The sequence below is a fragment of the Cupressus sempervirens genome, chromosome 5 (genome assembly GCF_028749045.1).
Source record: "Cupressus sempervirens isolate cs-2001-9-10 chromosome 5, ASM2874904v1, whole genome shotgun sequence".
Classification (NCBI taxonomy): Eukaryota; Viridiplantae; Streptophyta; class Pinopsida; order Cupressales; family Cupressaceae; genus Cupressus; species Cupressus sempervirens.
The window spans coordinates 1,015,493,776-1,015,511,598 of NC_143122.1; positions in this window are offsets into that span (position 1 = coordinate 1,015,493,776).

Below are 17,823 nucleotides of genomic sequence, written 5' to 3' on the forward strand. Positions count from 1 at the left end.
AGAAAACCCTTATTCTTCCTTATCCCTAGGGGAGGGAGATTTGGACATCTAAACTCACAGTCAGTAATCAAGGATGAACTTGTAGAGATGCACAGAGTTGTTTTCATCCTCCTTAGCTACATGCTTCTTTCCTTCTCCCAATAGACAAGTTGGAAAATTGTTACTAGTATATGCATGACCTTAATAGAAAATTCTATGAAAGAACTATAGAGAATTTATGCCTTACTCCTAGTTCCATTGTTAATACTTGAGTTTACTCATAGTTGGGGTGTCTTTTAGTGGTAAATATTCATAATTTTGTGAATTTTAGGAAAAAATTGCCAGTAATTTGGCTAATAATTTAAGATTTAATGCAAATAAAATTGCCATATTTTTATTAAATTTAGTTCTGAAATACTTAAAATTTCTCAATAATTTATTTTATTATAAAATTTAAAGTCAAAGATTTGGCACAATATTTGATGCATGATTAGATTTGATTCACTTAAATATTCTATATTATCAAAGAAATTAAAATTAATTCATCAATAATTATCATAATTATTAGTTTCTTTAGAGATATATTACCAATATTTAGTTTTCACTATTGATTTAAAATATAATGTAATTATCCTCATAATTTTCTTGAGATAAACACATGTTCAATTTTGATTTTTAATATTCCATGACAATTAGCAAACTTCCCATTATTATTGTGATTCACCAATATTTTCTACTGAAAATTTATGATTCTAAAATAATCAGCAATGTAAATAATATTTAATATTTAAAAAATTTAGAGATTTGCTGATAAAAATATTTTTTTTTTTTCCAAATAATGAAAGATTCACCAATAAATTATATCTTTTTCTAGAGAGGGGTTTCTTAAAGTTTACCTTGCTCGTAGTTTCATCATCACTACTTGAGTTTTAGTTTTCCTATATGATGTATAATTTAATTTAGAAAAATGAATTTTTAGAAGAAAATTAGTATCTTACTAAACCTCAGTTTTTTAATAAATGAATAATGAATGAATTACATGCATAATATGTATGAGTTACATGTAGTTTATGTTAGAAATAGAATATACTGAAGGGGGTGGGGGATTGAATTGGTATTTCAAAAACTTTTTCCCAACTATGTATATCATTAACAAACTTATAACTTGCTTATGAAAGTAAACTAAATATTTTGAACAATAAATAAAACCATAAAATAATGCAACACATAACACCATAGTTTGTTAACTAGGGAAACCTTGGCGAATGGAAAACCTTGGTGGGGATGGTACAAACAAAATGACCCACTCATCAAAAGTACCTTATTAAAGATATTGATCCTATTAGGAGTCTATCACATCTGTATAGTGTCTTGGTCCTTGTTAGACGACTAGGACTTGTTAGAAGCCTCAATTCTATGAGGAGTTGTTACTACAATTACACAAAGTATGTAAGATGAACCCACTACCCAAACATGCAATATACACCATAATTTTATATTTCAAAGCAATATCTTGTCAATGCCATAGACATCTACTAATTTTGCATCTTAGGTTCTGTTCTTTATACCAAGTTATTGCAAGATAACTAGTATTGTCAGCCTTCATACCTTTGCACACTTTCCAAAGCACAAAATTAATTCTTTCTGACTTAGGGTTAGTATCTAAGATCTTTTCCCTGATTAATCAATTTATGATTTTGGTAAAAAAAAATTCTGAACCCAAAATATCCATTTCCTTATATTTTCCCTATTTTTGCTACTAAACATTGTCTCTATAAAAGTGGAATATCTTTGTCAGTACTAACCATACAACCTTGTGCTCATAGCTATAGACCCTTCATGGTTTATTCTATCTATGGTTCAATGCACACGTGCCAAAAATTCCTCTGTGAACTACACCAATCAAAATAGTCTCTGTGTGGAAAACTAAACTACATATGTAATACTTAGACAATTTTCTAAGTCTTCAACCCAAAACTTTATCTACAAGGTGTATCAGCTATTTTAGTAGAGTAAAATGAAAAATAATCTATAAAAAGCATTCTCAATACTAAAAATAAGTAAACACTTAAGATAGGACCAAAGAAGACAAAATTGAGGAAAGTAGACCAAAGATGGTAAACTCCTCAAGTGCTTCTCATGATGACGAAGCTATGTCCCTGATGGATAGCGGATGTATGCTCACAATGTGCTCAAGCTCCAAGTGGATGAGTGATAATCAAATATGGGTGTGGATGAATTATTCAACAATGAAGGTATGGAGGGGTTTTAGCATTATAATAGTATTTTGGTAGTTTTTAGGCTCTCAAAATAGTATTATAAGTTTGCTTCAAAAGTGGATGATTTTAGTGAAGGAAGAGGCTTCTATTTATAGGCCAAGGGGTAGAGGGATGGATGGTCAAGATGCAAGGATGACAAGATGGAGAGGGAGGGCTAGGATGCACTCAACGGAGAGCACATGGTTTGTGCTTGTTTGAAGCCAATTAGGAGGTGACACATGTCACAGGGTGATTGGATGTGAGAGGGTAGGATATGGGTTGGTCAAAGGAGTAATGAGGGAGGTTGAGCCATAAAGAGGGATGCTTGGGTCAAATAGGGATGGTTGAGCCATAAATAGAGACGGTTGGGAGGAAGATGAGATTGTTGACTTTGGCTTGGGTTAGCAAGTCTTAACCCTTGCTTAAGTTGTCCACATGATTAGAAGAGGGATTAGGATTAGCTTAGGAGTTGGCTAACCTTGTTTAGGGAATGTGACAAGGTTAGAGGGGGGATTAGGATTAGAATCAAAGATAAGGATTGACATCTTCTAGAAGAGTCTAGGACTTCCTAGGATGAGGATAAATAAGGTTTTTAGGAAATAAATAGAGTTTTATTTATTTCAAGGGTTTGGGTTGAGGAGATATTTATTAAATATTTTGAGTTGGGATTAGGGTTAGGAAATGATGGGATTAGCCTTTAATCAAAATTAAAGAAGGATTGGAAGATTCTAGAAGAGGTTAGTGGTCTTAAGGAAATTGGCCAAGTTTTGGGCAAAAAATAAATAAATTATTTATTTTTGGATTTTTGGTCAATTTATTAATTAAATAATTAATAAATAAGGAAATAATATTTAAATAAGATTTAAACATTTTTGGGAGGGATTTCTTAATTAAATATTTTTAATTAAGATAAAAGGATTTCATGGCATAAAAATAAATAAATTAATTAAATAATTAATTAATTAATAAATTATGATGTCATCAGGGAATTTTTTCAGAAAATAAAAATACTTTATTTTCTAAAGGATTTTTAGGTGTCTACACAAGGTCTTCTCACTCAATCCTAATTATATGTTTCCATAAATGAGAAATTTACAATATGTAACCTAGGAAGATTTCCAACAATCTCCCCATTTGGCATTGATGGCAACATATGGGAAAATTGGCTAAGTCACAAAACTCAAAATTTCAAAACTTCAAAAATTATAACATCTGTTACATGGCCATTATAAAAGTTTACAAAAATTGGTGGGTAATTATATTATTTATACTATCTTTACATAAGGATAATCCCCTTTTGACTATATTCTTACTTATAAATCCCTTATACAATTTCCTTCACTATACTCCCCCTTATATATTACATTGTCTACATATAATTTTCCTCATTCGCCCCCCTATGACATTAGTGAAAAAGGTGGCGTCAGATCATATATAGAGAAAATAAAAATTGAACTTCTACCTTTAAGATTTCTGATTGGATATTTTCATGAAGCAATGTTCAAAGTTATTCTTCAAAATAGAAAGTTCCTTGTCAAATTTGTTCTTTCCTACATTAGATATGTTGATTGATGCACATAGCCCATATGATACAATTTCTACTACATTTAGATTTTTGTATGCAAACTTTTCATCTGATGCCTTGGCTAAAAGGAATTTGTCCAATTGTCTTTGCACATAGTCAATATGTAAAGTAAGGTGCTCTCTTAGTAGTGAAAACCTTTTCAACACTCTTTCCTTTTAGAGCTCTAACATTCCAATGTCATCATGTATTCTACTAACTCTTCTTTCTAAGTCCTGTACCTCAATAAAAGGGATCTTTAGTTTTTTTAATTTGACTACTAAATCATTTGAAATATCTTTTAAAAAAATTATGTGAAAAAATACATTTACCATATAATGTTTTTTCTTTAGTCAAGCCATCCTTAATTCCTTCATGCATACATATAGACCTTTTAAATCTTCTCTAATGTTCTCACAAACTTTTTTGAACATTGTACCATCATGAATGATTTGGGCCTTTTTGGCTACAATATCTTATAACAATGTCAATTCAATATCAAAATCATTGATCACTACTTTAGCTCCATCGTATGGTTCTAATTCAATCACTTTCTTTGATATGATGCTCTACATTTTCTCTATCACTTCCATCAGTGAGGTTTGAAAACTCTTTAACCTTCTATTTTTGCCAATAATTTTTCTTAGCGATAATATCAATTCAACTCGATAATCATCATCTCTAAATTATGTAGCCATAACTTCAATTCTAATAGAGACTTAATAGAACTAGGTTTATGTTTACTTATCATAGGAATAACCATTAAACTATCCTCCTCATGCTAGAAAATAATGTTATTAACCTCATCTCAGTGTGTTTTGGTTGGGGTATAATCAAACTATTGGAAATGGAAAGGAGTAACTGAGAGGGGAGGGGAGAATTAATTAGCACAAAAAAAATCCAAAAGTCACTTTAATATGTCAACATAATATAAAACAAATAACTTGTTGTAAATCATTTAACACTAAATATTTTGTTGTAGCTCAGTTAACATTGAATATATTATTGTTACTTGATTAGCACAAAACATTTAGATCTTAAGATATTAAATGTGGTTAACCTTACTTAACTTAGTTGTAGAAACATAAAGAAAATAACATCAACATATGAGACACACAAATGTAATGTAGAAACCCAATTTGGGAAAACCACCAATTGCAACTAGTTAATGATTTCACTATTCTAAAGTGAGCATTGTTAGGATAAAACCATGTTAAAGGTTACAAAACACATTGTTAGGTGTGTCTCTATTAGAAAATTTAATTCACCCTATTAGGAGTGGCCTTGTTAGAGGTCTTCAAACACTTCAATTTAGAAATACCACCATGTTAGAGGATTTACCAAATAACTATTAGGCTAACTCTATTAGGAGATTCGATTCACTGCTACAATTATTAAAGACTAAAATGAGTTGATCCAGTTGATGATGCAATTGTCTTTGCTGATTTCAAATATTGTTTCTTGCTTGAATACTTGATCATCTTTGATTAGAATGATCTTTGTAGCTTAGTCAACTCAAATACTTTGATATCCTTCATATTTGCTTCCTTAATTTATCTTCTTTAGTCCCATGCTTTACACTCTTCAATACTCAACTTGACCTTATACTTATCTGAATAATATTGTCAAATTGGCTTGAATATACTTTAAATCAAATAATTTTCATCCCTTAAGTCAACTAGCATTAACCAATAAATCTATTAGACTCAATATGTTGTCAGTCAACTAATATGGAATTGAGTACTCGGTCAACTCTTAGAAACTCTTTGTTAACTAACCCAACTAGGTCAACACTTATTCTGGATTGACTTTCCTTTTGTACCTGAGTGAACTCGGTCAACACAAGATCCATGCTAACTTTTCTTTGGTAACTGAGTGAACTTAGTCAAAACAAGATCTACCTTCGATGCCTAAGTGGGCCTGGTAAGAACTAACTCTAAACTTGGTTATAACTAGAACACTTGTCATACAATAGAAAGTGTCTTCAATGCTTGAGTGAGCTTAGAAATCATTGACTTGCTTGGTAAGGCTTGACATCTTGTGTAACATCAAAGACAACATACAACTACATAATTATTTTCAACAATCTCCCTCTTTGGCATTGATGGCAACACAACATGTCATAGTACAATGAAATTTTGGAACAAAATAGAATTAAGGGTAATATCCTGAGTTTCATTTTGATTCTTATCTATGAGAACTCCCTCTATTAGTGAGAAATCCCTTTGGAATGATTCTCTGATTTCTCTTATTGCAATTTCTCCCTCTCATAGCAATCTCTACTTCTTTATTGATAGAAAATGTCTCTGATATGATAAAAAACTCTCCTTCTTTGACATCTCATGCCAATGACAAAAATCAATGCATTTTTCATGCACTTGATGTACTGATTCATATGCGATTTTCTCTTACAATACTACATCAACTTGTCTGATTGATGCAGGAGCTTTTAGTGGCTTTCTAAGAAAGAGCTTTTCATAGTTTTTAAAAAGATTTTAATGTTTTTCTTAGTTTTTAGAAAGTTAGTTTTTAATAATAACCTCAAAATATTACTTCCAATTCTGAAAGTTAGTTGCAGTTCATCTTATATCATTTTTACGAAGCTTCACAAAAAAATAAAGCTTTTTTTGAGTTGTTTTAAAAATTACCAAAATTGGCAAATAAATAGTTTTACGAAAAAAATGGTCAAAAATAGTAATTTCAAATTTGTATTTAAAATTGTAATTTTTCTCATTGTAGGAAGAGGAGGATTTGGAAGAAATAATAAAGAAGAATTTGGAATCCTCAAACTTATTTTGTACTCTTTCTATATTATGTTTATGTTAATTATTTGAGGAATTTTGGTATTACTGATCTTCAAATATTCAGTTGATGCACCACTAAAATATGATTAGTGAGCCTCAGATAGGGGAATGACCCCTAGGTTAACTTTTAGATACAAAAAAGCATCCTTACATAATGGCTTGGTGAATATGTCTACAATTTGTTCTTTTGTATTCACATATTCCAATCTCACCTCCTTTCCTTGCACCAATTCTCTCAGAAAATGATATTTTATTACAATGTTCTTGTTCTTGTTATGCATCATAGGATTCTTGGAAATGTTAATTACACTGGTGTTATCATAGAAGATAGCTATTGGATCCTTGATTTCTTCTTTCATACTTGATAACAGTTGTTTGAACCAAATGATGTTGGAAAAATTAACTATCGCTAGTACATATTTTACTTCTACCTTGGACTGAGAGATACAATTTTGTTTCTTGCTCGTCCAAAACACTAACCTCTTTCTAAGAAATAATTATCCACCAGTAGTGCTTTTCCTATCATCAATAGTTCCTACTCAATTAGCATCAGTAAAGGCTTCCAATTCAAAGTTGCCTCCTTTCTTATAACACAAAACATAATCTTTACTACCTTTTAGATATCTCATGATTCTTTTTATTGCCATCATATAATTTTCCTTTGGATTAACAGAGAATCTTGCCACTATACCAAATGGTAATGCAATAACAAGTCTTGTGTGTACCACATACTGAAGTTTTCCTATCATTGATCTGTATGTAGTCTAATCTACCTCTTTAGAATCATCATTTTGAGAAATCTTATACATAGTAGACATAGGTGTTCCAATAGGTTTTGAATCTTCTATTCCAAATTTTTTCAATATCTCCTTGATGTGCTTCGATTGAGTAATCTAGATAACATCTTTTTTGTGTTGAATCTACAAGCCAACAAAGAATTTAATCTCTCCAAACATTGATATCTCAAATTCTTTGTAACTCATTTCCTTAGAAAAATATTTGCAAAATCATCATGTCCAGTGAATAATTTATCATCCATGAATATTTCTGCTAGGACTATCTTCTATTGCAGCCCTTCCTTGATGTATAGACTATTGTTTTCATTGTCCTTTGAAAACCAATCTTTACTAGATGATTATGCAATATTTCATATCAGGCTCTAAGAGCTTTTTTGAGATCATATAAAGCTTTGTGTAGTGTGTAAACCATATCCATTTTGTTAGGATCTATGAAAAATTCAGTTTACTCAATGTAGACATCTTTTTCTAGGATTCCATTCAAGAATGCTGACATCACATCCATCTGATATACTTTGAGTGCTTTATGAGTAGCATAAGAAAGTAGTGTTCTAAAACATTCTAATCTTGCAACATGAGAAAAATCATCTCCATAATAAATATCTTCTTGAGCGTAACCTTTGCAAACTAACCTTGCTTTATTTCTTGAAACTTCTCAATTCTCATTCAACTTGTTTCTGAATACCCATTTTGTGCCAATTACATTTTTGTCCTTTGATCTAGGAATAGGAGTCCATGTTTTTCTCCTTTTAATATGATCAATCTCTTCATTCATTGCCTCAATCTAGATTTAATTTTTGAATGCATGTTTAACAGTTCTATGATCAAATTCATTAAGAAAACATTTAACTTTTACATTTTTCCTTATCATTGTGATGTTCAACTGACCTCTAATGATTTTATTGGGTGCATGAGGCCTTCTAACATGTAATGCCCTGCCAAGGGATCCAAAGAATTTCACTAAGTTTATCAAACAATTTTTTTTTTAAACATGAAAGATAAAACCATTCATAACATTTGCGAAAGCAATAGCAACAATTCAAATGAAAATAAACATAACATATATACATAACAGGCTACATTCTTTAAAGATCTCTTAACGTTGTATCCCATCTAAATTAGCTATTCATCTAACATTCCATCCTTATGAAATAGCAATGATACATCCAATGTACTTAAACAATATACAAGTGTCCTTTTGTAATTATATTTTAGTTTAGCTCAATCATCCACTGTACATATCACAGGGTATGAAAAGCTTAAAAGAATAAACATCCAAGTAAACAAAGTACATCATCATCATCTAATATTAATCCATGATGCAATAACATAAATGAAACCACATATCATACATGATACATCATCACAAAAGATATAAACATCCATCACAAAAGATAACCATATATCACAAACATAAATAACTAAGTGCACAGTTCCTCCCAACCGTAAATAGCATCATTAGACCATCGTGGATCCTAGCCATCCTTTCCTGCGTAACATTCTAAAGCATCGAAGAGATCATCGGTATTAACATAGTAGGAATGTCACTCCTAAAACATCCTACTAACATGCAAAGTAAAGCATAATAAATCATCAACCAACATATGCAAAGTAAAGCAAATCATCAATATAAGAAACATACCAGTAAATACATCCATCATAAGGTATATTATCTATCATAATGCTCCAAGAACATAATGAAGAATAAAAACCAACCAAGGATACTCCATCCACGGTGTCTCGGACGAATCTCAAATGATAAGAGTGAAAATACACTACCACCCGACCGCGTGGAACCTAAGTGGTCCACTCCCATCATGATGAAGAGATAATCTCAAGTCCCAAATAGGCTATCCATAACACATAGCACAAATCTCTATAGTCCACGAATCCTAAAAGTATATTAACTCAAAGGTTCCAATCACGAAACTGACATCTGCTTCCCAGAGGCACACAATGACATGTAGGAACCTACTATGCAAGCAGAAAAGTGTCATCGCAATTATCATGTACAAGTTACCCTGGCAGTTAGCTAAACTCCACGGGTCCATACTGATTTCATGCGGCCACTAGTATCCTCTCATATTGACGAGGCATACTACGGAATGGAAGGTCGCAACCATGCATCTCACTACTCCCATCTTAGCCTGTACAAGCACTCAATGCATGGGCGAGAACAAAAAAATTATCTTTTTAGGTTCATTTTGTTAGTATTAGGTGTGAATGTTATCTCTTATTAATCCAACTTACAATGAGTTACCCTGGTAGCCTCTTAGGGCCCCAACCCCCATTGCAAGCCACTTCCTGTCACTACATGCAGATATCCTACCCTAATGCTAATGGACTCAAAAATCTCAAAATTACAAAAGATAATCCATAAAATCATCAAATATGCATAAAAGCATCAAATCTCCATGAGCAAACATTCATAGAAAAACATGAACACAACAACTCTCTATTAGCAACTAAAGTATCACTGATAATCATAAGTATCAATTGGTTCTCAATAACCAAAATATATCTCAAGATAAATGGTTCTCAACAAGCAACCAAGAATATCTCAAAATCATGCTGATCGAAGACTCCAAAATGGTTGAGTCAAACATGCCACAACATGATATCATCAAGAAATAAATCCATATTTCAGTCCCATCATGGTGACTAGAAAGTAATACAAGGATAACTGATCGATGACTCAAAAATGATTAGCTCAAGCATCTCAGATATATATACATTTCTGCTTCACACATGAAGACTAATGAACAATAACAATCAGTAAATACAAACATCTCATAGAGCATACGATCACATTACCATGGTTGGGCTTATAAAGATTGAGACCAAATAAGATCAACATGCCAACACATCTCATAACCCCCGAGCCTCTGGTAACAACCTAGGATTGGTCAACACTAGTCAACCCAAAACCCAAAACAAGAAGCATATAGAATACACGATGAAAACACATGTTTTGGTTTACTAAATTCACATAGTTGAATAATGTGTAGGGTTTTTAGTTTTCTGTTTACAGTATACTTTCAAGTGTATAAAGTTATCATCAGTTGACCTACAAGTCAACCCAATTGTTCCTCGATAGCATTACCCTTCCATTATTAAGAATTACATTCTAAGAATAACTTAAGGATAAATATTTACTCATTAAATCATTTTCTTTATTCGCTAAGATCCATAGTACTAATTGATCAACTCTTCCTTAATGTTACTTATGCATTTCAACATAATCAAAGGATCATTATTCATTATATTATAAGAGGACCAATTATCATTCTTCAAATAAGAGATTATAACTTTATTAAAATGATCAATTACATCAATCAATTAACATAGGTCCATATTCTAATAGTCCTCAATTAAATATTACTAAGTCATCACCATTAAAACATCTAAGGTCATTATTCAAGTCATGAGAGTACGACTTATCAACTTCGATGTAAATACTTCACAACTTTGCTAGAGGAATCGATATTAGCATATCAATTAAAACACTATTACATAACTTGATTATTAATTAAATCTAATTAACTCTAATTAATTTAATTAATAATTACATATCCAAGGCAACATTCCAATTAATATCAGTTGACTAATAACTAAATATAATTTTGTAAGTTAAAAGTCATCTATAATTTAGTACACAAATATTCATATTCATAGTTCAATAATAATAACTTGTTAATATTTAATAACAAGCTATATTGGAAATCTTATTAATAAATCTATAATGACCACATTCGTCATTCTTTCAACAATGTTCCCATTTTATTTTAATAATAACAAGTTATAATAAATCTCCAATACCAAGTATTATTATCTCAAATAAGTTTTTCCTATGTACGATAATTCACTTAATTAATACTCCAAATTATTAACCAATTCAATTTGATTAATATCTTTTACAGTACTTCAATCATTAAATAATCTCCTCTAAATTAACTCTAATTGTATTAATTGATAACTATTTAAACTATTTACACTATTATTTATTAATAGTTTGTTAGTCCCAACAAATATTAATAAATAATATACTTATCAAAACTATTATTAATCGATCTAGAGAACTTTACATAAGCTTCATTAGTTAACTCTTAATACCATTAAGGTATATCAATAATTTAGTTAATAATATATAACGTATTAATAATACTATAGTCATTCAAATTATAACAATGTTATAATAGTGACTTCATGTAAATTAAATCTTAATCCATTATCATTAAAGTCTCTTCATTTAAAAAATGTCATATAAAATTACCATCTCTAAATTATTTAATATATATTAAATAGTATTTAATATACATTATAAAAAGTCCACTATATAAACTATATTAAAAATCTATTTTCTTTTAATTTTCTCTCATTTAAAAATTTATATACTTAGATTGACTAATAATTAATTACACTTCTTCTACTATTAACTAATCTTAATTAAATTTGATTTAATTAGATTAGATAATAAACCATATAAAAATAATGCATATTAATAAGATTCTAATAAGGGACGATTGCAATAATATCTTAATTCATTCCATGTTTTGATATATTATTTTTATGAAGTTTAAGCATAAAGAACTCTTGGTTATGAGAAATGGAGAAATATCTGTTCTTGAATAAAATAGTCCCAGTACGACAGTCATATCTCCCTAATGAACTATTGGATCGGGCTAAAATTTAAATATGTTGGAGAGGGCCAAGTTGTACCAATTCTGACTGGAGCAATCGAATACATTCGATCACGATAAAAAGTTATGAATGACTGAATTCGAGTCTATCCAAGGGGCAGCAACAAGGCAGTTTGTGATGATTTAAAATTTTTTTCTTAAAAAGGTAATTGTTCTCTAAATTTATCCAATAATTTGACTAATGGATTTGGCCATAAATCTTGAAACCATTTTCAAATCTATTTCAATTTGATTCTAATTCGAACTCAAACCCGTTTTCTCTTTTTTTTAAATCCATGCATATAAAATTCTCAAATAAATTTAATTGCCCAAATTGAAAATGCATACAATAAAAATATGAAATTTCTCAAAAGACATATGGAAGACACAAAGAAGACATGAAAGCATGATGTAGAAATAGCATAAAAAAAATCACAAGAATCTACCCAGATTCTGATGCTAATTCGCTCTTCCTTAGAAAATCCGCAGAGCAAGCTCCATTCTTCAGAGTTCTTGAGTCTTACAATGCTCCAATTGCTTTCCACATCCTCTCTAAGCTTCTATGAATGCCTGAATATAAAGAACTCTCAAGAAACCTTTGGATTGCTTCTTGAAACTACTGAAAGGTGTCACCAACTAAGCATGGGTCTTTTCCAACCTTTTTGATGAGTCATAGAGTTGTAGACACCTTGTGCTTAATTGATGCACTAACCCCTGTGCTGTTGACACATGTTAATTCTCATGCAAGCTTATAACTCCAATTTACTTTTTAAATAATCTCTATTTAAATTTTATAACTTTCATTTTAATTTTTATAACTTTTATTATTATTATTATTATTTATTACTTTATTATTATTTTATAATTATTATTAATTTTAATTTCTAGTTTTCTTTTATTTAATTCTTTTTCCTCAATTAAATCACATTTAATTAATTACAATCAAAATATCAAAGATCATGATATTTTATTAATTTTCTCAAATAAATAATTTATTAATTAAATCTATTTATTAAGACTTAATTAATGGAAAATTCACCATAGACCTCCAAGATAAAATATGAAAACCAATAATAGAACAAGTCATACAAAATAAATCTAAAGGGTTAAAAATCACGAAATATGTCATCCGACACATTCGGTGGGTATTCAACTAAGATACTTGTCCTAATTTTCCAATTAAGACAAATGGTTCAAATGGTTGGGATTTGGACTTGAGAATTTATCTCCCCTCTCTTATCATTGAGATAATGTGATAGGGTACGCTCATCCTGGCAATTCAGGGAAGTCGATAACTGATACCTGCAACCTGCATAAAAATCATGCATGTACAAACACAATATATACTAAACTAAACAGACAATGGTAGGAAGTGGTGCATTGTGTAGATCTCGACTAGCAGGTGACTATGACTCCCTTCCTTAACCACATCAAACACGCCATACAAAAGAAAACACACAAGGCAAACACGCACACCATACACATGCAAGTATGGGGTAAATATCCATAAGAAAGCACATATGATAATAAATCATCTTACTAATCATCATTAATAATTGAAAGCAATGTAATAATCATCATCAATAATTGTGAACACTAAAAATAATCATCATACATACATGAAATGTAGAGTCTAAGTAATCTCATCACATAATAAACTGAATTCGTAGCACAATATCTGATAATATCAAAAGAATGCTGCTAACCAACAACATAAAACTAGTTCTAAAAGAGTTCAACAACGATAACAAAATGTGAACTAGGGGAAGGCACTACATAACATATTGAGCAAGTGCAAGTACCTTCTTTATAGATTCACTTGTTTCACCATGCTCAAAATGATCTTTTGAATCATGCTCATGTCCCACTATCTCTGACTTGAGTCCTTCAAACTATGACTTGATTTCCACCTATTGAAACTAGGGTCGCTGTAACTCAAGTTCAAATGGAGATTTATGGGACTTGGATGGTCAAGACTGCTGATTTCCAGTTACATTTTCTTGAATTCTAGGTATAGTATCAGGTTCAAAGTAGATAGCTTATGTAGTTTTCAGGTTCTTTTCTACTTTGTTCTTCACTCTATTTTGCAAACTCATCAATTTTTACATGTGCACTTTCTATGACTTTATGAGTGGTAAGATTGAGATACTTATATGCTTTGGTCTTGTTGGAGTATCCCAAGAATAATCCTTCATCACTTTTGACATCAAACTTTTGTTTCCTAGATTCTTTCAAGATATAACATTTTCTTCCAAATACTTTGAAATAATAGAAAATAAGTTTATAGCCATACCATAATTCATAAGGTGTTTCATCTTAGTCCTTCTTCAGTTGAACTCAGTTCAAGGTATGAACTATTATGTTGATTGCTTCCTTCTATTATTTAATTGAAATATTTTTCTCTATCATTAGTGTCCTTGCACAATCCAACATGGATCTATTTCTTCTTTCTTCTATGCCATTCTAATAAGGTATACCAAGTGTATATACCTATCTTTTGATTCCTCTTTCATTGTAGAATTTTTTGAATTCATTTTAGATGAATTCTCCTCCTCTCTCTGACCTTAGACACTTTAATTTCTTTCTTCACTCTAGCTAGATACAACTTGAAAATTTTAAATGCTTTAGATTTATCTTTTAGGTACACAAGTCTCATCATCCTAGAATCATCATCAACAAATAAGATAAAGTACTTATCTCCACAGTAGCTTTCTATGCCAATGGGTCTAGAAAGATCTATATGAACTAGTTTTAGAACTTCTCCAAAATGATAATTTTTTCTTTTGAAATTTATCTTTCCCATCTTTCCAATTTAACAATTTTTGCACATGTCCATAATAGGTTTCTTCAAACTAAGAATAACTCTCACTCTTTTTCTCTTGCTTATGTTGACTAGGTTATCAAAATTCACATGACATAACCTTTTATTCCATAACCAACTTTCCTCTACTTGAGCTAGGAAATGTGAACCTTCAATTAGATCTAGATAGAATGATGTTTTTCCTTTTCTTTTTTCATCATCCCCTTATTTTATTTGAAATATGAAAAATGATTGTTTAACTTGATCCCTTTATGGCTGATGCCACTCATTCTTTTTGTATAATTCTTCCATTGTTGTTTATTCTTCCAAATATCATTCACAACTTTCAAACCCTACTTCAACTTGGTGAAAACTAAGAAGAAAAATCTATGATTGCAAACCAGAAAGCAACTCCGTGGCTATACTGCCATGGTTACTCGAAAGATTTCTAGCTATGAGCATTTCTATCTCAAAAAATATATCTCTCGCTATTCTTCTTAATTTGGTGGGAAATGTATGTTCTTTCATTTTTAACTAAAACTAGATAGAGAGCACGAGAGGCTTATTAATTTAAATATTGTTATTTTTCATAATATCACATAATAATAAGTAGAACCAAAATATTGTGACATTTAATTATAATAACTTCTATTCAAGCTGACAACTTATGTATAGGCCATTACTAACTACCAATCATTAATTATTGAATTTATAATGGCATGTGTGATGTTATGGTAAGTCCTACTAACTCTTTTCTGCATCATGCTTGTGGACGTCACCTAAGTATGATTTTTCTTAAATTTGGTTGTGTGGTTTTGCACATGGTAAGATCAATATAAAAACACTCCATTTTGGGGGGTGTCATTTTGTACTTCATCTGTTAGAATATCAATTGGGTTATGATTTTGGTGGCACTCTCTTTATTAATCACATGGGATTAGGTACTTCATATCCTTCAAGTGCGTGATGAGGGATTTATCTACATGCGATAAACAAATCCTTTTTGTTAATTTTGTCTTCCTATTTTTTCTGCCTACCATTTCACTTGGTCTCTGGATGTCATCCCCATATGATGCTTCTTTGAAATGTGATTCCTACTACTAGTATCACTGAAACATCCTCCCAAAAAAATTCAAAATTAAGCTTCAGCCAGATGTAGAAGAAGATGCACTTTCTTCTTCCTTGGATGATGTGGCTTTGGATGTCATTTTTATTGTGTATTCTTGCTCTATTTGTCATACGATTTACACCATTATTGGGGAAGATTTTTTCTCTGCCTCCTTAAGACATGTGTTGTTTGCTCCAAATTTGGTATCGATATTCTTGTCCAATGCTATGGACCTACTACAATCAACATTGTGCCTAGAAATTATTGTTTTCAAGGTGGTTTGACCAGAAAGGCAGATAATAAGTTGAAACGAGCTATGCAAAGCTATGATTTGTGGGCCGAAAATGCCTTGGTGGGTTGATTATTTTCAAGATCCCTACTCATCCAAAAACATGAAGCTATGGAAACATTCAAGGCATTGCAAAAGTCCTTTGAAAAGCATATCCCTCAGTTCCTAACATAGACTTTGCATGTCACAGTATGGGTGTTGGGTCATCAGTGTGCTGAGCGCATGAAGAAAATTGGGTTTTCTTTGCTCGATATTTTGGGCTTACCACTATCTAACACATATGTATTTTTTGTTCACATGACGAAGCCTTCAGCCTCCCCAAGCTAGTTTATTTGTGAGCCAGGTGCTTGGTCTACCCTAGTTGCTACAACTTAGAGTGTGCCTTCCTCCATTGATAAATTGGTTATCGTCGTTGAAGGTTTGGGTTTGGCTGGGAGGTTGAGCCTTTATCATGTTTGAATTTTGGTTGGGGTTATTCTCTGCAACTTGGTGTGCCTTCCACTTCTGCCAAGGGCACTTCTTGTGAAGACATGGAAGAATGTTAGTATAAAGGCTACCCTATTTCTTGTGTATTAATTTTTCCAACACCAGGCATGCTTTAAAATGTTGGTATTTTTGGTTGACTTTTGAGTCCTCCATGCCTGTTGTTCGATTTGGCTCTAAAAATGTAAAAATTCAAAGATGTTTTATTTTTAGTGGGAATACTCTTACTTTTTCTAACTTTGAATTGCTCATCGATATAATATGTTGAAACTATGAATGCTTTTCACTTGTACATATTGTGGGTTTTCTTTCTGGTTCTTTTCCAGTTGAGCTCTTGAACTAATTATCTATATATATTCAGTGGCTCTTCCACTTTTGCCAAAAATAAAATAAAAAATTCTATGTTTCTATTTAATAAGTCTACATGTATGTAGTATTAAATATTTTAATTTGCATTGTAATAATACCTTTTACTATTATATAGTGTAATATAGAGAAAATATAATTTATATGCAACATTATATCATAATAATAAGTATAATGATTTATATTTTAATTTCCTAATTTGTGAACTATTAATTATAGACTATATTTAAGTATGTTTTATAACTTATATTATAAAATATAAAGTATAATAATAAATATTATATTATATTATATTAAATATAAAATTTAATTAATATCAAAATATTTATTCACTTAACTTTAAAATATATATTATCCTATTATTATTTTGTTAAATTAAAATTTATTACCTTATTTATTGATAATTATAAAAATTAATTACATAGAATATTATAAGTTATAGGTCCTAGTAGGATGCATTGTATGCAAATTCTACAAATTGATAAATAACCAAACCCAACATGTAAGAAAGAAAAGCTACATAAGTCTCTGTAGATGAACTAGCATGGATCTATCATGTAATAAATGGTCAATATGCTTTACTATGTTTTTAAATATTAGTTACAAATTAAAATTTTGTTTTATTGTGAATGTTAAAATAAATAATTGACAATCCAAATGACTAATGTAAATAGAAAAGAACTAAATTAAGAAATAAAT